The sequence below is a fragment of the Acinonyx jubatus genome, chromosome A2, assembly GCF_027475565.1.
Source record: "Acinonyx jubatus isolate Ajub_Pintada_27869175 chromosome A2, VMU_Ajub_asm_v1.0, whole genome shotgun sequence".
In the NCBI taxonomy this organism is placed as follows: domain Eukaryota; kingdom Metazoa; phylum Chordata; class Mammalia; order Carnivora; family Felidae; genus Acinonyx; species Acinonyx jubatus.
The window spans coordinates 19,800,640-19,822,780 of NC_069383.1; the positions used below are offsets into that span (position 1 = coordinate 19,800,640).

At 39.6% G+C, this 22,141-nt stretch overlaps 1 protein-coding gene across 2 annotated transcripts in view; it reads right to left on the reverse strand.

Annotated features, from left to right (window-relative positions):
- Window positions 1-22,141, reverse strand: part of EXOC4 (exocyst complex component 4) — a 743,049-nt gene that overhangs the window by 518,046 nt on the left and 202,862 nt on the right. The window lies entirely within an intron of this gene.

Consider the following 22,141-nt stretch of genomic DNA (forward strand, 5'->3'; position numbering starts at 1 on the left):
TTGAACGGGGTTATCCTCTTACACAAGAATTCCTCTTCTAGACACCTATTTTAAGGGAGTGTTCACAAATGTTCATTGAAAGTGCTCACTGCAACATTTTTGAAAGAGCAACATTTGGAAACCGTGTGTCTGGGAAATCATGGGATACATACAGAAGTGCGTACAGCAGGAACTGGAAAAGGATGCACAGTAGATTCCTTACAATGGACCGTCTGGGCAGAGGAACAAAAAGAGTGAGAGGATGAACGATTCTAAACTTTTTTTAAAAAATTACATCAGGCATGAACAACAGTTTCACACATAAAATTCAAAAAAACATAGGGGAGCCTGGGTGGCTCAGTCAGTTATGCATCTGATCCTTGGTTTCAGCTCAGGTCATCATCTCACGGTCCATGAATTCGAGGCCCAAGTCGGGCTCTGTGCTAACAGTGCAGAGCCTGCTTGGGATTCTCTCTCTCCCTCTCTTTGCTCTTCCCTGTTGGCTTTCTCTCCCTCTCAAAATAAACAAAATAAAACTTAAAAAAAAAAAATTCAGAGGCCCCTGGGTGGCTGAATCGGTTAAGCACCCGACTTCTGCTCAGGTCATGATCTCACGGTTTGTAGGTTCGAGCCCCACGTCAGGCTCTGTGCAGACAGCTCGGAGCCTGGAGCCTGCTTCAGATTCTGTGTCTCCCTCTCTCTCTCTGTCCCTCCCCCGTTCACACCCTGTCTCTCTCTCACACAAATAAATATTTAAAAAATAGTAAAATTCAAAAAATTAAAAAAAAATAAAAATATACAGAGGAACACTTAAAAGAAAGTCTTATACATCTATATACTTAAGGTGATCATAGCGTAACATATAGAGTTGTCCAATCACTATGCTGTACGCCTGAAACTAACGTAAAATCATATGTCAACTCCACTCCAATTTAAAAAAATCTTACACTAAATCTCAACATACCAAACAAAACAATAAACTCGAGCCTCCTTGGTTGAAGCTTTCAGGGGAGGACGAGGCATCTTGACTAAACCATTTCTTGAACCTTTTCAGGCCTGGAAGTGTTCCAGAGGACAAACTCAGTTTTCAAACCAGTAGACTATATGAACTCAGAAGATGATTCCTAGTCCCACAGGAGAATATAATGTTTTTGAGGCATTTAGTATTACTGAAGTCCGTCCAAATTTCAGTCACATACGTGAGACTACATTTAGATTTTAGACCACTGACATGGAGTTTGACCTTCAACTGAAGTCAGTCATGTGTCAATATTAAGAAACATATCTTCCTAGCCATTTAAATATTCTAAGACAACCTGTCAGCCAACTACCAAGCATAATACTACTACCAAATAAGCCACCTGCTATTGAAAAAAAGAGTATTTTTGAAAATGTCTTCAGCATGTCTCCCATTTTAAAGAAACTCTAGTTGAGGAAGACCATTTGAAAGTATCTGTACCCTCGCTGAACACACAAGGAAGGGATTGTTCGTTCATCCCGTATTAAATGCCTCCTAGGGGCAATGGCTGCACTTGAGAAAGCAGGAGCCCTCAGTAGTGGTTAATGGCAATTCAGCCGAACACAACCACAAAATCATAGCAATTTAAGACTCCCAAAGAGAAATGTGGAAAGTCATCCAAGCTACTAATCATTTATAACATTTTTTACATTATTTAAGAGAAACCAGCTACAGAACATCAAGCTTTTGTTCTTATACGATCAAGGTTTTGTTCTTATACGATCAAGGAATTAACAAAAAAATCTGAAAATATTAATGTGATTTGCAATAGTACTTCAAGCTTACAAGAATCAGAGGATGGGGTCCTCTCAGGAAGGGAGGTCTTGCAATCACCTGGGCCTCAAAGAAGGTTCATATAAGAGAAGGAGAGAGGAACACCTGGGTGGCTCAGTCTATTTGGCATCCAACTCTTGATTTCGGCTCAGGTCACGATCTCACGGTTCGTGAGTTCAAGCCCCGTGTCAGGCTCTGTGCTGACAGCGAGGAGTCTGCTTGGGATTCTCTCTCTTCCTCTCTCTCTGCCCCTCTCACCCTCTCTCTCTCTCTCAAAACTAAATAAATAAATAAACATTAAAAAGCGAGAGCGAGAGAGAAGTTCTTATTTTTTACTAAAACTTTTTTCATGGCTCTAATCTATTTCATGTCATCAGAACAAGTTATTTCCATTAAAGACAAGATGCCATTATTTAGTCCAACCTTGTTTTTCACTGACCGTTATTCTCACAATGGTTGCAAAAGTCCTCCCATTCTAACTCAGGAACTTGTAGTCAAGAGCAGACTATTAAGCCATTAAAAAATCTTTGTTGGTAATGTTTGGAAAAGACAGCTTTAATATTTTTAGATGTATTTTAGATATGTTGGGTTTGCAAAGGCATAGTTATCAAAAGCAAACATTTAATTATGGTTACTGGGAATCGTTAAGGTTTTTAAAAAGCTGATGGTGGAAGATTTTTATACTTATAAACTTTAACTGTCCACCTGTCTGTCCTCCCCCTAACTTACTGAAGATCCCCCTCACGTTTCCTGAGGAGTGAGGCGGTCAACCAAGGCTTAACCTTGAGCTTCTCTTTGTATTGATCCTGACTTTAAAAACTCAGCCACACCAAGGTTTCTATCTACCACACAAATGCCTCGTGTATTTCAACTCCTGACCTGAACCTCTCCCAATTCATTGCTTGGAACCCCCAGGTCTCAGCTTTTCATTTCACTGGCCTAACTGAGCATCAACTCATCAAAATCTGATTTTTTTTTTTTTTTACATTAGATTGATCAGGATAAAAAGTAGGCTTCTTTGTTCCCACACTATTTCTGCTAGAGTAAGCTATCCTTATCAAATCAAGTATTTCAATGAGAAATGGTATTAAAGAATAGAGAGTTTTAGGCACTCCATAACACTGTGATTTTCCCAGGAGAAATTTCAATAATAATTAAATATTTACCTGCATACTTAATATCTGTATCTGTACAGAAAGATATAATCATGCAAACACACATGATTCAACCACTGTTAAAGACTATGTTAAACTTAAAAGTAAAAGCTATCTTTTCCAAACTTTGCCAGCAAAGATTTTTCAACAGCCTACACCCAAGTCCATCATCCACCATGATACGAACTGAGCACACAGCAAACCAAACAAAGCAGAAATGTTGCCAGAAGACCAGCTGACATCCTCACCCTGTCACTGGGAATTTCAGAATGGAATAAGGTTATTAATAACTGGGAGCCTCTTAAAGTAAATCAAGTTCCTTAATCATTTGATGAATTGAGCTATATCAAACTATAGTTTTGAAAAACCTAACATTACAGGAGGCAGGGGGGAACCCTAGAATATGCTCTCCTTTTCCACTCCACTAAATAATAACCCTTGTTTTCCTTAAAATGGCTTCACTTTAATTAGAATGCCTCTCCTGATCAATTTTTCCGGTTTTGATAAATTCCATTATTTCTATCTTTGATGCTGAAGTAAACATTTGAATATAGGTATGTCCACACTTATTACAAAAGGGTATCATTTCATGCGCTTTTGTTGGAGTTATTTTATTGTTTTCCTCTATTGCTTTCATACATGGGAACTGTTTTTATACACATAACTTGGGAACGTGTGCGTGTCTATGTGCAGTTACAAAATCTGGCAAATCTAACGAACACGAGGCACCTTCTTTCCTCTTCTGCCACAAATCTGCGTACAATGCGGAAGTCAGGCTCCCCACAGGTCATCCATGCCCCCTCCTCCAAACATGCACATGTAGTGAAAATCCCTAATTCATCTGCTTAGGCTCCCCATGTTATGGATCTGGAAATGTAGGAACATTTTCCAACAAAGAAAACATCCTTAAACATAACCCTATAAATTCTTTCAGCAAATATTTATTGGATACCAAAATAAGCCTATATAGCCATTAACATCCAAAAACACGAAGACCAGCATTCGAGGCTGATGGCTCCAAATCTGACAGGATCAACTCTTCAGACCCTGAATGGCAGTTTTTCCTCCTCCTTTCCCCAAGATTAAACTGCAGCCAATTCTCAACCAGCCAGTGATAGATAGTCTTCACCAACAAAGGAAGGAAGATTAAGCAAGACTGACAAAGCTGAGAATCCACTGTGGGATTGCAAGAATGATAGACTAGATCAATGAATCTTGTTCCTAAATCAGAGATGCTTTAAGGGGAAGAAATGCAATGACAGAAATCACCGATTATATAGTCACCATATGGTCTCTTCCATTCATGGTTAGCACAGTCCAAAAATTGCTTATAAATCCGTTTTTTAAAATACCCCCCAAGATTCTAACAAAAGCGCCTATCCTTTATATAAATAGAGAAGATCAACACTGGAGAGCATGAGAAAAGCCACATTCACAGCCCCACCACCACCTCAGGCCTAGGCAGGGTTCGTCACCTGCGTCCCATCTTCTGGATACAATCTCCCTGATGTCAATAAGCAGGCGGGCCATAAATGTATATATTGACAGCTTCAGATGTGCATACCACCATCGTGAGTGCAAAAAAAGCACAAGAAACAAAAAACAACAAACAAACAACAACAACAACAACAAAACAAAATACCAGAGAAGCGAAGACAATGCTGGATGATTGGAAAGTACTGACAAGGTCCCTTTACTTGGAAACCTTAGAATCTAAGGGGTAAAGAAGACAAAGAAAAGAGCTTCACCCTGGCAGAGTGAGCTAACACAAAAGATACACTGCTCCTCTATTTCTCAATCCGAAATGAGATGTCTAAATTAAGAAAGGAGAGGATGAAAAATATTTTCCAGAACAAATGCATTTTCATTATGTTGAATTTCCACGGGGAGCGCCAATTATGCTGATGACAGAATACGCTGTTTTACGGGACACGTGGGGGTGCCTTACTTATCGTCGCAGGTCCCTAAGCTTGACAAAGATCACCTATCATTAAGTGGTAAACTATGTCTTGAGATAACTCACCACCTAAATGATGTCTCAAATGATTTAAAATAATTTAAAACACCCCCCCAATAAATAAGTAAATAAAATAGACTCCCCAAATAACAAACCACCATTTAGAAAAAAAGGTTCCTTTCCTAATGAAAGAAATGTTGGCTTCTCTCCAAAGCATATAAACACTAAGTGTTTGTTCAGCAACTGAATATGCAAACGAAATTTATTGGAGGAAAATGGAATAATAAGTAATAATGCAGGAACAAAAAATACCACTGTGCTTCTAAAACATATTCCAAGCAAACATTTACAACAGAGATTTTGCATAGCAAACAGGCCACTAAAGAATTGGGCATTTTAGGTTCTTCCATTTCTGATTTCTTGCTCATTCCCTTCTCCAAATTTTCCTTTGCTTTAATGGTAATCTCAGAATTAAAATCAAAAGACAATTTTTTTTTACATATAATTTCACACTCCCCCACCCCCGCTTTGCTGTCAAGTGTCTGACCCCAGTTTGATAATCTCATTTCCTGAGAATCAAAAAGCTGGAAATTTAAGCTTCCTAGAGTGTTAATTGCAGCCCTGCTCCATTGCTAATCAAAAAATTGGATGTTTTGCATGAAAATGCTTCTCTAATTAATTCTCAGTCATAAATCGCCCTGGTTTTAATAACCCCTCCTTGATTGGATAGCCTTTGAAGAGACAGTGCAGCTAATCCGCTAAACTAGAAAAAACACACGCAGAAAGAAATAATAAGTGGGCTTACAAGGTATGAACTAGATGATTGCATTAATACTGCCAAACTAAAAAAGTGAGTCTCCTTCCCGGGCTTTTCATGCCTCACCCAGCACCCCAGTAAAATAAACCATGAAACTAGGCATCATGAACAAAGTCAACTGTCACAGAGGTCATGCATCAAAAGTCAAATCTTTTCGCCCTCCTCCCGTAAAACAGCTATTCCTATCATTTTTTTAAAAGAGGTTTCCCTTGGCATTTTTTCCCCCTAGAAACTGGAGATCCAACAATGTCCACGTGTCACACTGTCTATTTTAATAAGACAGGGTTTTTGTTTCTCTCCTTCCCTCGGCTTCTGACTGACAATATATTATCATACATATCTCTAAGAGGTGCTGAACTGGATTTTCATTATCCAAAATGTCAAGATTCGTTTTTGTCATCACAGAACACAGCTGGTCTACACCAGCAGCCCTTTGATTAATTCAAATGGAACAAGTCACCTATACATAACTTCATTTTCCCTAGACTGGGTCTTGCATTCTGCAGATTTTAATTTACAGCTTGTCAGTATAAGATACCATTTGCTGCCACGGTGGCACTCAAAGAAAAAAAGCAAGTCTTAATTAGCAGCACTTTGCATTAATCCTATGATTACTAATAAGGCAACAATTGGGAATTTTCAGCTTCAGAGCAGGAATTATTTAGAATTCACTCACTGCTGTTTAATAATATTATACAAACTTTCAGAAGATGTTGGAACAATATAGATGCACAATGAGTACATTTAACAAGCACTATTTTTAACATATAAATGAAAATAAATGTGGTTCTCCAGTTGACTTATAAAATAGTTATGTCTACGTTGCCTAAATTTCATGAAGGCAGATACAACAAAAGTTATGCTAAAAGAAATGACGGAATAACAGGCCTGGATGAATTATTACAACAAGAGAAAAAGGATTTCAGGTTGATTCTGACTTGAACACAGAATGCTCAAACCCACAGTTGTATAGCCTTCTACCATCAATAAGATTACATTAAAAACTTCACAATCCAATACGAGATACCACTATATACCCCCCAGAATGTCTGAAATGAGAAAAACTGACAATACCAAGTGGTGGCATATACCGCTGGTGGAAATGCAAAATGATACTCTCACTTAAAAAAAACTAGCAGTTTCTTAAAAAGTTACATATACACCTACCATAGGACCCACAACCTCACACCTAGGTATTCCCAAGAGAATTCAAAATTTATGTGCCACACAAAGATTTGTTCCCAAATGTTTAGAGCGGCATTATCACAGTGACCAAAAACTGGAAACAATACAAACACACATCCGCAGCTGGAAGGATAAACAAAGTAGTAAATCCATTTCGACTGTGGTATGTCCATTCAATAGAGTACCACTCAGCAGTAGAAAGAAACTACCGATATCTGCAGTAATATGTATGTATGTCAAAATCATTATGTTGTGAAAGAAGCCAGTCACAAAACTGTTTACTATATGAGTCTATTTACATAAAATTTAGAAATTGCAAGCTAAACTATTGGGACAAATCATTTCACTAGTTACCTAGAGCTGGGAACAGAGAGAAATAGTCTATGAAAGGGCACAAGGAAATTCTTGAGTGATGAAAATGTTCTGTATTATGACAGGTGAACATATCTCAAAACTCATCAATTGTTCATTCTAAGTGAATGTGGCTTACTGTATACAGATTATCTCAATAAAAGAAAAATAAGCACCCGCTATTTCAAATGCAAGTTATTTTGCAAACCCTATATAATGAACTCTATGATATCAATTGTTCAACTTTGTGTGACTGGTCAAGTTATTTAACCTCTACGAGCCAAGCTGTTCTTAGACATAAAAAGTTAGAAAACAAAGGCCTACTAGACAAAAGGATTATGAGAGTCAAGTGTTAATTATGTATGTACTCAAAAAACTGACAGCTCAGTAACTTCACCCTCTTCTCGCAATATTAGTTTCCCTTCTCTTCCTATTATAATCTGTGATATATTCATGTATCTCCTCAAGTATCATTAACATATTGGAAAAAGTTCCAAACTTGAAGAGAAAACACCTAAGCTTCTATCTAGTTCACCATTTGGTTAATGTGTAATATTGAACTTCTTGTCATTTGTAAAAAGCATGAATATTTATTGTGTGCACAGCATATTCCATTCACTGTATGAGGAACTTGAGATGTAAGGTAAGCTCAACTGACATGGACCCTGCATGCTTGGAACTTAGAATAAATAATGACTACACATTTTACACAAACAAAAACAAAATACTGAGTCATTACAGGCATGTCATGGGCTACAACAATACGAAGCTAACCTAGTTCTGGGGGTGGGATGGGGGGAGGGGGGTGGTTGAAAAAACAAAACAAAACAAGGTAAGCCGCCTCAAGGAAATAACAGTTTATAGATTAAAAAGAGACACTCCATGTAAAATCTTTTAGAATACTGACACATGGTAAGTACTTAATAAGCATTATTTAAAAATCATATAAAGCAGAGAGCTACCTTAAAGATGACAACTAGTTATCAAGGACAAAGAGAAGATGGGCAAGTCAGTTTTATGAATAGGGAAGGGCACATGAGGTGTTCCCGGGGCCTGAATGAACATGGCATGTTCAGAAGCCCAACATGGCTGTGATCAGAAAAGGGGCCGGCCACACAATGAGAAAGAATGAAATCTGGCCATTTGCACCAACGTGGATGGAACTGGAGGGTATTATGCTAAGTGAAATAAGTCAGGCAGAGAAAGACAGATACCATATGTTTTCACTCCTATGTGGATCTTGAGAAACTTAACAGAAGACCATGGGGGAGGGCCAGGGGGTAAAAAAAGTTACAGAGAGGGAGGGAGGCAAACCGTAAGAGACTCTTGGATACTGAGAACAAACTGAAGGTTGACGGGGGGTGGGGGGGTGGGCGAGAGGGGAAAGTGGGTGATGGGCATTGAGGAGGGCACCTGTTGGGATGAGCAATGGGTGTTGTATGGAAACCAATTTGACAATAAACTATATTGTAATAAATAAATAAACAAGAAATATCTCAGTGGAGAAGGAGGAGGAGGAGGAGGAGGAGGAGGAAGAAGAGAAAAGAAAAAAGAAAAGAAAAGAGGCCACAAAGAGGCTGGGTGTAAGTGGTGCCCAAATCAGGCAGAACATTATTAGGCATATTAAGGGCATGGTACTTGGTACTAAGAGATATTTTTTAAAAAACCACTAAATACTTTTAAATTACTCTGGTTCCAGTGTAACGAATGGTTTGGAAGGATTCAAGGCAGAACCAACCAAGAGGGGAGAGCAGTCAGAACCTGGGTAAGGGGGCAGTATCGGTAGGACCTGGTATTAGATTAACTGCACGCCGCACGGGTGGAAGACAAGGGTGGCCTCCAGGTTTAGCAACTGCTAACTCAACAATCACATTTAATGAAATCAAGTACATGCACTGAAAGAAGAGCAGGTTTGGGGGGCAGTGGGAGTGGGGAGAAGGGGAGATTGTGGGTCTGACTTGGCCATGTTCAGGATCGGGTGCTCAAGAGACAGCCAGCTCAGAAAATCTATACTGCTTTGCCTCAGAAGGTTATCATGACAGTGACGGTTTTGTATTGCTGTGTGCATAAATTATTATCAATATTTTTAAATTGTTACTCCCCACTGTAAAGTCTACAGAAACACTGAAAAACAACTAGACCTCCACACTTTCTCAAAGTCCCTCTCAGCTTCCAAACTAAAATCACAGAGAACTGGAAACATAGGAAATAAGACTGACAACTAGAATAAATACGGTTCTTTTCCTTGCTTACAGCAAGAACTATTCTAGCAACTTCTACCCATGAGTCTGAGGAAATATTTGAGAGTCTTAAAGGGGAAATCAAGGGGTATCAAGATGGGGTGCTAGATTAGCTTTCTATTGATGTGTAACAAATAGCTCGCAATTTCTGTGGGTCAGAAGTCCAAGCATGAGTTAGCTGGGTCCTGTGCTCAGGGCCTCATTAAAATCTAAAATCAAGGTATCAACCAGGACTGCAACCTTATCTGAGGCTCAAGGTCGTCTTCCTAGCTCATTCAGGTTGTTGACAGAATTCAGTTCCTTGTGGTTGTAGAACTGAGACCCTTGTTGTCCAGCTGGACTGTTGGATGGGGGTTCCTCTTGGCCCCAGAAACCACCCTCAGGTACTTGCCACACAGTACACTCTTCCCGCAAGAATTACTTCCTCAAGGCAAGCATCTGTTACTGCTTCTTGTCTCTTTTAAGGACTCACGTGGTTAGGTCAGGCCCACCAAGGACAATCTCCCTTTTGAATACTGTAAAGACTATCGTCCGGGACTTTAATCACATCTGGAAAATCCTATGACAGTTGCCATATAGTGTAACCTAATCATGGGAGTGATAGTCTGTCATATTCACAGATTCAGCCCCCACCCAAGAGGAGGAATTATAAAGGTTGCAGGTCATTGGGGTCATTTTAGAGTTCTGCCTGCCACCAGCAGGAATATCAATTAGATATGTGTAATAAAGGTCTAATTCAAAGTAGAAAGCCACTGACCAAAACAATGGCATAGGGGAAGAGAGAAAATATCTTTATATTCTACCTCAAAAGTTGTAAGAAATTAGTAAGTGATTTCTAGCAAGAAAGGTCACCCAAGAATTCTGGGTAAAAATGTATACACAGTCAGGCCTTCCAAGGAAGAACAAGGTTACTTCCCCTACGGAAAGCGTAGAGAGAGCCTGGAGATTCTTTTTAAAAATGAAAACAATAGGGTAGACTACACATCCACCAGAAGGACACAAACTTAAGAGGCTGATAAAATCCCATTTTAGTGAGAATGGAAAGCAACTGAAATTCTCAAGCAATTTCTCATTAATTTCTATGATTTTAAAATGCTTGGTAGTATCTTCTAAAGCTAAACGTAAAGCTGTCTCATGACCCAGCAATTCTACTCCCAGGCACATCCCTAAGAGAAATGAGTGTTTATGTACAAAGTAATTTATAGCAGATTTGTCACAGCCCCAAAGTAAAATGACAAGTGTCCACTAACAGGAGAATGAATAAATTGTCCTACAATCATACAATGGAATATACGACAAGAGCAACAAACTGATACATACAATAACATGAGTGAATCTCACGGACATCATGTTGAACAAAAGAAGCTAGTACACAAGATGCCGTATGACCCTATTTCTATAGGTCTAAAGAACAGGCAACACTAAGTGATGACATTATAAATCAGAAGAGTGGCACCTTGAGGGGGTGGTACTGACGAGGAAGTGGCATGAGAAAGCCTTCTGGGGGCTGGTTACACGGGTATGAGAGTTTGTGTGTGTGTGTGTGTGTGTGTGTGTGTGCGCGCGCAAAAACCCAGCTGTATATCTAAGGTAAACAGCACTTTACACACTTTTTTGTAGGTATAGTCCACTTCAATATAAAGAGAAATAATAAAATAAAATAATAAGCTAGAAAAAAGGGAGAAGAAACAGAAAGGATTCAGTTCATAGGAACTAAAGCTCAAAAGTTTACATAACATATGTTATCACTTGTAAAAGTAACTGAGGCAGTTACAAATTTAAAGTGTAAACAAACAATGATGGCTAAAATCTCAGCAAAGTCATCTAAAACTGAGTAATTATTCTCCTTGGGCATTATATTTGCCTAAAAATGTCCTAGAAGTGAAGGTATAAAAGGAACACTACTATCATTTAGGTGACAAAGGATTTCAATTTCTCAGGAAATAAAACCAAATTCTGTATGTGTTCTGAGGAAACTATATCTATTGAGTTAACCAGAGTAAACAGTTTAGAAATGATCAGAGACGGGGCACCTGGGTGGCTCAATCGCTTAGACGTCGACTTTGGTGCAGGTCATGATCTCTCAGTCCGTGAGTTCAGGCCCCTCATCAGGCTCTGTGCTGACAGCTCAGAGCTTGAAGCCTGCTTCAGATTCTGTGTCTCCTCTCTCTGCCCCTCCCCGACTCATTCTGTCTCTCTCTTTCTCAAAAATAAATAAACATTAAAAATTTTTTTAAAATGATCAGCGACAACCACTCAATGATTCAATAAGGTTTTCAAGAGGTGTTAGAATGACCGATTCCCAATAAGAGTCACAGAATCTAGAAAGAAGGGATAATCATAGATGACTGGTGGTCTGTCCCATCTACAACCTCACTTTTATCCAGCCGCTTCCTACAGCCACGCTGTCACGAACTAGGTAAACAATTCGTTGCTCATCTTCCAAGCCAAGTCAAAAACTTCCCTTTCAGATTAGCTGTAACCTACCTTTCTTTCTTTCTTTCTTTCTTTCTTTCTTTCTTTCTTTCTTTCTTTCTTTCTGCTTGTTTCAGTCATACACCTTTTATTGTTTTCAAGAACTTATGTTGTTTTCAAAAGATCATTTCCTTTATGGTACTAATTTGAGATCTCTGCTAGTTCTAGGATTTTTTAGTTTAAGAATTGTTGGCAAATTACAAGTGAGCCTATGACTCCTTTTTTTTTGTTTTTTATTTCCCCCATGGGTAGCCAGGATGTGACCTCAGAATGAAGGCAAGGGGCAGGTAAGACAAGAGTGTCCTAACACATCGCCAAATGATCAGATGTAAGGTAGTTCATTTATAAAGAGAAGGAATGACCTTTCCATTTTAACCTCCTTTTTTAGCCATATGCTAATCATTCTCAATTACTTATGTAGTACAATTCAGAGTTAGTGGCACTGAATATCAAAATGACTTTGAAGAGGAATGGCCACTTTGATTATTGCCATGAGATTTTACCTCTGGGGTGGATGTAAGTGGTTAAGAGCAGATCACTAAGGAGTCACTAAGTGCTGCCCTCTTGGTTAGAGACGTTATGTGAATTCCACCCGGGCCACCGCACTGGATGACACTTAACACTGCATGATTGGGATGACCACTGATGTAAGCACATTTTTTCAACACTCCCAAAGAACTTTTGTCAAAGAAGAAAGCAGGGATTTAAAAAAAATAAAAAGAGTTTCTAAGAACCATTCTAGAAGATTTTACTTAAATCTATTTTACTTGAGTCTCATTTTCATTAATTTTTTAAAATGTAATGGTCTCCTATGTGTGAATTTAAGTGTCTCCTATGTGTGAATGTGGGGGGGGGAGCCCCAGATAAATTAACAACAGTTAACACTTCATCATTACTTCATACGTGCCAGGCACAGTTCTCAACACTTTATACGTATTCACACATTTCACTCTGGTCCTATGACATTAAGTATATTATATACTTAAGTATATTACATTCAATTTGTAGAAAGTGAAACTGACACACAAAAAAGCCAATTTACTCAGTCACCCAGGTAGGAAGCCTGACTGCAGAGACCACACTCTGAACCTCCAACTAGTCTTCAGATTTCAATCTTTAGGAATAGTGACCAAATACTGAGAATCCAGAACCCAGAGTTTTGGACTTGATGGAGAGTCATAGAAATCATGTAACTTCTCTCTCTCTGAGAAAACCAGTTAAGGGACTTGCACAAAACCCCAGAGCAAGCCGTTAAGAAAAATGAATGGTAGCTAGATTTTAATAACACAAATACAGGTCCTTCTCGGAATAAAAAAATAAAGAATCGTATTCTACAGATGGTTTAAAATGAGCACTCAAATTAACAGATCAAACAAAGCCAAAAAGGAGAAAGTGGTATTTGCAACTTAAAAAGAGGAGGAGGAGGAGGAGGAGGAGGAGGGAAGGAAGAAAAGAAAACCTGAACTCCGACACCGGATGTCAGAGAGGGAATGGTGACAGGTAATCAAACACTGCCAAATGCCTTATATGTGAGGAACTTGGTAAGAGATTAGGCTAGATTAGATGTCGTTAGATTAGACAGATCTAAACAAAATTAAAAGAGAAACATGAAAATATATGTTTATAAAAAGCTATCTTCACCCCTATATAACACTCCATTAAAACTACCTTCTTCTTAGGGCAGGCACCTGGGTGGCTCAGTCAGTCGACCATCTGACTCTTGATTTCCGGTCAGGTCATGATCTCACAGTTCATGAGTTCAAAGCCCCATGTCAGGCCCTGTGCTGACAGCAGAGAGCCTGCTTGGGATTCTGTCTGTCTGTCTGTCCGTCTGTATCTCTCTCTCTCTCTCTCTCTCTGCTACTCTCTCTCTCAAAAGTAAATAAACTTAAAAACAAAACAAAACAAAACAAAAAAAACCTTACCCTTTTCTTGTACTGCCTATCCTAACAAATAACATCATTATCTACCCAAGTCGCCAAAGAGGAAAACTGGAAATCAGCCAAAACACTGATCTTTGCTCAAGTTCCACACAGGAGGAGTCATCATGTCCACTTGATTCTACCTCAGAATTGGCTTTTAGATGTACTCCCCTCCTCCAACCTCTCCACTATTGCCTCCTAAAATGCTGCCATGATCTTCTACAAGCTCTCACCTGACAAAACAACACAACTCGCCCCCCCTCTCCAGCTTCACTATACTCAATGCATCCTCCACAGAGCTCCCACAATACCTTGTCTAGAATGCATTTCTGATTATGTCACTCTCCTGCTTTAAACCCTTGGAGGATTCCTTATCACCCAGAGGACAAACCGTGCCTTCTTGCTGTTACACCAGGTCCCCTGAGACCTGCCCACCGGGCCTCCCTTTTCTAAGCCCAATCTTCCCTACATTCTCTGCTTCAACCCCAACAAAATACCGACTACCCCACGAAGCTCCCACACAACAGGGTGTTGTTTTCGTCTTCTCCCTACTGGCAGTGCGTGCCTTCCCTGGACCGTCTCGCTTTCGGATTACGACTCCCCTTGGCAATGTTCAGTGTTTCCTCCTCCATGCTCCTGAAAGTGCTTAGAACGTTCATAAAAACTGTATCTGTTTGCAAGCCTTGTCTTCCGTGGCACCTAGAACTCTCCTACACGCAGATGTTCCAGGAGCAGGCCTAGAATACAGGTGGCCTAGAAATGTTGACCGTATGTTGTCACTTTTGTTATGTCAATTGGTACAACAACCCTAAGAAATAGACAGGGCAAGTGCTGCTAACTTCATTATACAGATGAGCAATCTAGGGCCCAGAAAGGTAACGTGACTTGCCTAGTAAGAGCAAGATGAGTAATAGCTACTCCTTCCATTAAACCACCATGCTCCCCAAGCTACTCAAAGCACAAACAGCTGCACCAATATTGCACATATGAACATCACTAACCAACTGAACAGGGATATGTAAATTAGTTAACTGGTGCTGAAATCAGACGTTAATGTGCAAACAAACAGGGACTTATTTGAGCTAAGTGGGCATGAATATGCAAATGAACTGGCTGCAATTCAGTAGATGTCATCACAATTCTAGGAATGAACATCCTATATTATGACTGTTACAATATTCATGTAGCATTCGTACATACTATCATATATTACTGTAATATGGGCTTTTTGAGTTTAAAATTGTGGTGAAGCCAAAAGTAACTTGATGCGTATTTTCACCCACACAATTACAAGCTGGAAATCAGATGTGAGCACACAGAACTCTGCCGTCTGCTGCCATTTGCAGTCCACGCTGAACGAGGTACTATGGCATTAGGGTAGGCGGGTCCTTCGTGATCCAGCCCCTGCCAGTATCTCTGGCTAAATCCACCGTGCACAGTCTGATATGATACACTACCACAGTTGCATTCAACACCGTGATTTTTCCTACAAAAATTTTTAATAAGGGGGCACAGCTATACCATTTGAATATGCTTCAGAAAATCCAGTATGTGATTACGCTTGGCTTTTGCTCAAGTGTAGCACGACTTCTATTTCATTATCATCACCAGTACGCCATTGGTTCTATCGATTCTTAATGTCTTAATTGTTACTATGAACAATGGCCCAATTGTTATTATGAACAACAGCTTTAGTGTCCCATCTATTATCTCTGGTTCCTGAAAGTAACAAATTATAATCAGTAAAGGTCTGTATACATAAACTGATTTCCTTAATAGAAAAAGTTATATCCATCTAACTCATGTTATGAAACAAGGAAAGCCTCCTATCTACTCTCACACTTGTAGACGTTTCTACCTGCCATGACCACTGCCTGAAACGCCCACCTTCTTTACTTGAAAAGCTTTCCACCTTCTTCTATAAGAAGGTTGAAACTTCAGTGCTCCCAAGAGCCTCCCTGCCTTCCCAGCCCTGTACGCACATCTGTTACAGATCTACACAATTCCATCATAATGCGTTTCACAGTGCTCTGATCACTTGTTTGCACTGCTGAATTAAACTGAATATAAGCAGGGCTACAAGTAGCAGAGAACCAAAATACCAGTGACTGAAACAAGACAGTTTATTCCTCTCTCGTGGAGAAGTCCGGGAGGCTACAGTGGCTCTGGCCATCAGCGGTGTGACACAGACCCCAGCAGCCAACTCAAGCTGCTCCGATCTCATTGTTCTACCACCGACAGGGGCGCCTCGCCCACACAGTCCAACATGGCTCACCACCACGTGTCATTAGGGCTCTGTGTGAGGACACGTTCACACACACCGCGCCGGGCAGAAAGGGGGCAGCCTGTTCCTTCTCTTTAAATGTAAGGCCTGAAGTTATCTCACTTCCACGCACATTCTACTGGTTAGAATTGAATTACATGTTCATGGCTGGCTGCAAGGAAAGCTTAGAAATGTTTTATTTTGGGGGGCCACGTGCATGGCTAAAAACCAGGGGCTCTATTCCTATGGAGGAAAGAGAACACATGCTGGGGGGGCAACTGCCCGTTTCTGGAACACAGTCACGGCCCCTTTCTGCTCCTTTGCCCTCCAAAGACAGAACTGGGTTCTGTTCATTACTGTATTCTAAAGGCCTAGTGAAGCGTCCAGGACAAATAAATGTAATGAATCTGTACATATTCAACAAATAACCAGCAAGTCCTAGAAAACACAGGAAATGAAAGAATAGCTGCTGACGTCACTTAACACTAGGTTCTGACTTGGCCGATGAGGATGAGGGAGAGGAGGGGGAAGGAGGTCAGCAGGGAGCGCTCCTGCTCCTGAGTCATCTTCTCGTGAACGACTCAAGGGACAGCTCCAGCCCAGTAGGAATTCACAGCGGTGGCACGGACCTGGCATTTCAGTGGAAAGGTGCAGGCCAAAGAACCAATCCAGCTCTCACAGAACACTCCAAATTTCCTGCAGACTTCTAAATGGGAACATTACACTACATATATGGTTGTGTCTCTGGAGGTTTCAGAAGCCTTTTAAAAATTGTTGTATTTATACTTTTTATGCAATGTATAATAGCTGAATGTATCGGACATTTAGTACCGTTGTAAAAACACAACAGCATTTCCATCACGAAGCTGAAGAAACAGAACCAGCACCATTATCCTTGAAGTCCTAGGTGCTCCTCTCTGATTATTCCTTCCTCTATCCTTTTCAGAGGTGATCTCTTCCCTGAGCTTTATGTTTATGCTCCCTCCTTTTCCTTCTTCACATTTTCACCACATAAGGACATACACCTGAAGATATTATTCGGTTCTGCCTGCTTTTGACCTTTATACAGATGGAATTTGACTATACATAACATTTGTGATTGCTTCTGAGATTCAACCATGTTAATATACAGTCTGGTTCATTCATTTTCATTGCTACATGGTATTCTACTGTGTGGCTACGCCACTATTTATGAATCCATTCTCCTGTCTATGGTATCTGAATGGTTTCCAGGTTTTGTTATTCAAACAATGCCACTATAAACTCAAGTGTCAACAGATTTTGCCTTTCAATTCTCAATGCACCAAGGATTTATTTTCCTAAATGATAGGAGTTTCAAACTCAACATCTTTTTTGTCTTTTTTGTTTTGTTTTGTTTTGTTTTGTTTGCTTATGGATAATTGTCTGACCACTCATCATTGACTCATCTGCCCTATCCCTACAGATCTATAATGGCATCTGTCTCCCTTATCAATTTTCCTTTGCATAGCGCTCTGCTTCTGGGAGTCTTTAATTTTGTAATGGTACCTTGGGTGCTGTACAGAGGAAGGGAAAAGGGACAGATGTTGGGGGTCTAGGCAGGCAGGGCTCTGAGCCCTGGACCCCACTTAGTCAAACCACCTCCACTTCCATCTGCTTTCTATACTCAACTCTGAAATAAGACCTACAGAAAACAGGTTCTAAGACTAAGAAAATGAGTTCGAAAACTAGATTATGAGTTCCAAATCACTTTCTACCATTAAAATCTACTGCTTTATTTTCTAGACGTCATATTACATATATATATGCATGTCAATTTCTTCTGGATTTTGGTAACAGCTCACTTCAGGTAAGGCCATCTCTAGGCGTAGTCCTGAAAGGACTCAACCTTCATTCTGAAAACGTAAAAAGGCCTTAGGAACCATGTCTTGTTGGGACAATGATCCACATGTTCTTCGGTGCCCTCACCAGTCTAAGAATTACTTTCCCCATGATGGGTCATAAACGTTTCTGGTCTTCTCCATTGGCGAAAACAGCTGAAGTCAGAATTAGGTGCATCATATAAACTACTGAGGTTGGAAAAAATATAATTTCTTGCAGCCCTAAAGCAACTCTAAGAAAAGGAGCAAAGCTGTTATTTTACATTGAAAAGTTAATGTGAACAAATGATAAAAAATATGACAGAAGCTAACTTTAAAGTTTTTCTGTTACATATTAGAAATTTGTTAACTTTTTTCATATTTTGGGCAGGTTTTCTGACGGAAAAAAACACTTTTAACTCAAGTATAATATAAAGAGAAATGCATATGTATCACTTTCCAATCTCTAATACATATGTCACTTAACAGTATTCACTCTTTTCCCCTATCTGTATGGATGAATGAATAAATGGGTAGAACAAAGGTTACAGGTCATCAACCAGTTCTGCATGATGACCAATGATCACTTCCCAAGAGTGAGGTTCACAGGCTTTACGAAGGCTTTGTGACAGTTGCTCTGTACTCTCAGGATCCATTGTCCCATGACCACCAGGCTCCTCCACACAGTGCAGGTACCAATACTCTGTCCCATGGGTAGAAAGGATGTTATAGGAACTAGAATTCTTCGGAAAATAAACCCGCATTATAAATGAAACCCAGAAACAAAGAACGTTTTTAAATAAATGTCTACGTTGCACACATTAAGGCTAAGAGGCGACTCACTCAGTAACAAATCTCAGCAACAAATCTCAGCATAAGAATACTTTTATTTCTTATCTGTTCACGACCTGAGGAACATATACTTATAACTTACCACTTCTTAGGAACACATAAAGAAATTAGCATTTCTGAAAATTCTATTATAATTTCATTATAAGGTTACCCTCACATATGAGTAAGTTCAGTCTCTTAAAAAAGCAAGAGTGTACATATATAAAAGGAAGGGGAATCAATTTTTATACCCTATTTTAGAATCTAAACCAGAAGAGATAACTATGAAAGATTAAGGTTATTTTGAAATAATTATATGCAATTTTAGGAAGAAAAATGTATTTTTTCATGTGCCCAGCACATTGCTACATAGTTATTAACAAAGTCATTACGCAAAATTTAAGACTACAAAGAATCTTCCAATCTTATTTCAGGATATAAAGCTTTATAAGTGCTTCTTATATTTAAGGCTGTGGAACAAATGTGTGGTATGAGTGTAAAGGTGCTGTACCTCACTTCAGCCAAAATGGCCCTGAAAATGTGTGTGTAAATGAAATCTTGCTTTAAATGCTCCATCATAGAACAGTTCGCTATCTGAGAGACTTGTATTATAAATCCTTTGGTAAAAAAGGATGATGAACTCATGCCTAATATATTCCAAATATCACTGTACCTTAAGGCAAGGTACCTCCAAACAGATTAATTACATACGATATCATTAAGTATTCACAGCCCCAGATACCAACAACCCATTAGAGGGAGAGACTAAGAAAATTCAGGTCAGGTCAGGCTAAGAGCCCAGTTTTCCCTGATGCCAGTACTTCCATGTTTACCATGTAAAGCAAATCCTCTTAGAGAAGTCGATTCTCAAGTGGTGGGAGCTTTACAGAATATTTTAATGTCAGGGCTATAGAAATGCCACTCATTAGACTAATGGGAATAAAAATAGCACTCTAAAGGTAATATTATTGAGTACAAACAGAAGTACTAAGTAGCCCCAAGACAGGAAAGAACTGTAATCAAAACTGAGTATACATTTCTACTTGGATCAATGACAATTAATGTACTCTACTCATTCGTGATTTTATTATCTGAAAAGCGAGCAAAGAGAACAAATCACAGGCTTCTTACTCTGTATTAAGCCTCCCACTAGGCCTTCTCAAATAAGTAGGCCTATAGCTACAAATAAGGAGATACTGGGGATAGAGGCCTCCTCCATTATACTTTTTAAGTGCTTAATTCAAGCCAAGCATTGTCCCAGGCACTGGAACGCACTAATGAGTAAGACTTGCACTGTGGGTATTCGGAGAGAAGGGTAGCAAATTACCAAGCGGGAAACACACACACACACACACACACACACACACACACACACACACAGAAATTAAGTCTTTTGCAGAAGATAAAAAACATGTGATAAAGAATGATAGGATGGTGGTGGGAGAGGTCAGGAAACAATAACGGGATTTGGGCAGGAGATGTAGATCTGGAAGTCACCCGAACCAAGGCACTAAGCAAAACTCAATTGGGGCTGAGATACCTGGGTGGAGTCTACAGAGTGAACACAGCAAAGGTTCCCAGGACCAAGCCTTGAGACACTCAAACATAAGGAGGGGAAAAGGAACGTGGCTGGCCAAAAGATCAAGTGAGACGAACACAGAGCAGCAAACGCTCAATCTGCCAAGATGGAGGTCACCGGTGACCTTGAGAAGAACCAACTCGGGAAAAGTAAGACTGGTGAGGCAGAGAAAACAAGAGATAGAGAAATGGATGCAACTCTCCCAATTCCACCGTGTTTAATATTTTAAAGTACCATTTTAATGTAAATCAATTATAGCTCTTCTAATTTTACCAGAGTTTTAGTATCTAATTTTACAGTCCCTATGTCCCTCCTAAAGTAGTCAGAATTGATAACAGCTCTATTTTTCAAATGAAAAAACCGAGGCACAGTGGGGCTGATTAACCTAAGAGCTTATTTTGATCATGAGCAGCAGTATTCTGATTTTCTTTTAACCCTCATGAGATACTATATTCATCAGTTACCTTGTTTCCCAAAGAATCCACATTAAACCCGAGAAGCTATATTCACCTAAATGTTCATGTAACCTATGACACGGTTGTCTAAGCGGTAAAATGAAGCAGTCAAGAGGCTCAAAACAACGGGAAGTCTCTGATTAATGGAGACACACAAGTTAGATTTCCACTTGTTATTGTGCACACTTTGAAACAGCACCCCCACCTCCTCGGCCCAATTGCCAAGAGTGGACTATATAATGAACCAGCTGTACCATAACAGAGCCAACTGAGATGGGTTGATGATACCAAAGAAATCTCATTTTTGCATTCTTTTTTCCCCTTGTGTGTCGTCAGGGTGGGTAACATTTTTAATTGCATGATAACTTGAAAATGTTGGCAGGAACTTTACTTTCATAAAATTTGAGCTTTTTAATGTTACTTTGATGGTCTTTCTGATGGATTTTCTTTGCCGCAGAAGGAAAGGTTGACCCTGTGAACCAAAGCACTAGGAAGCGAAGCCTGCAGCTACGTGGTAGTAAGAGGAGAGACACAAATCTTCTGCCAGTCTTTTATGATTTGACTGACCTATTCAATTATGCCTTTTCAAGGATAAACTGAAATGCAGATCTCACTGTGGCCCTCGTACAAGCCAGATTAATAGAGTAACTGAAAAAGGATGGTCATTTTCTAATGGAAAATAGGTGTGATTTTCCCCTTTTCCAGTTGAAATGTTAAAAGCATTCATCAGAGATGCTTTTGCTCCTCAATGAAACACCATCAAACTTTTACAAAAACTCCTCAGCTGAGCTATTCTCTCACCAGGCAGTGATCTGTCAGCTCAGTGAAATTATTTAATGATTATTATGAGCATGATATGTTTACTAACTACTTGCTTCCCTGGAACCAAAGATAAATCCTCCCACTTTGCTGAACCCTGGTGAGGAAAACAGACTACAGAATACAGCTCCGTATTTCTATTAACTTGCTGAAAAATGAGAAAAGTTCCTAATTAGATTATAGTGACTCTTCAATTAACCACCCTCACAGAATAAACTTCCTCCATAACTCACCTGGATTTCAAAATGTTTTCCAATCATACACGGCAGTATCATCCTAGGCCAGACAGCTCAGTGGCCACACTTTTATTGAAGCTAGTTACAAGGGCACAGAACAAAAATGAATCTACACATAGCCTCTGCTTCTCCTCAAACTTAAAAACTAATAGAACCGTGAAGCTGATACCGGCTCTCAGTGGCCTCCCCTCCTCTCTCTCCATGGTAAGCTCCCTCTCCTACGTTTGACATCGACTGTCCTCATTTGT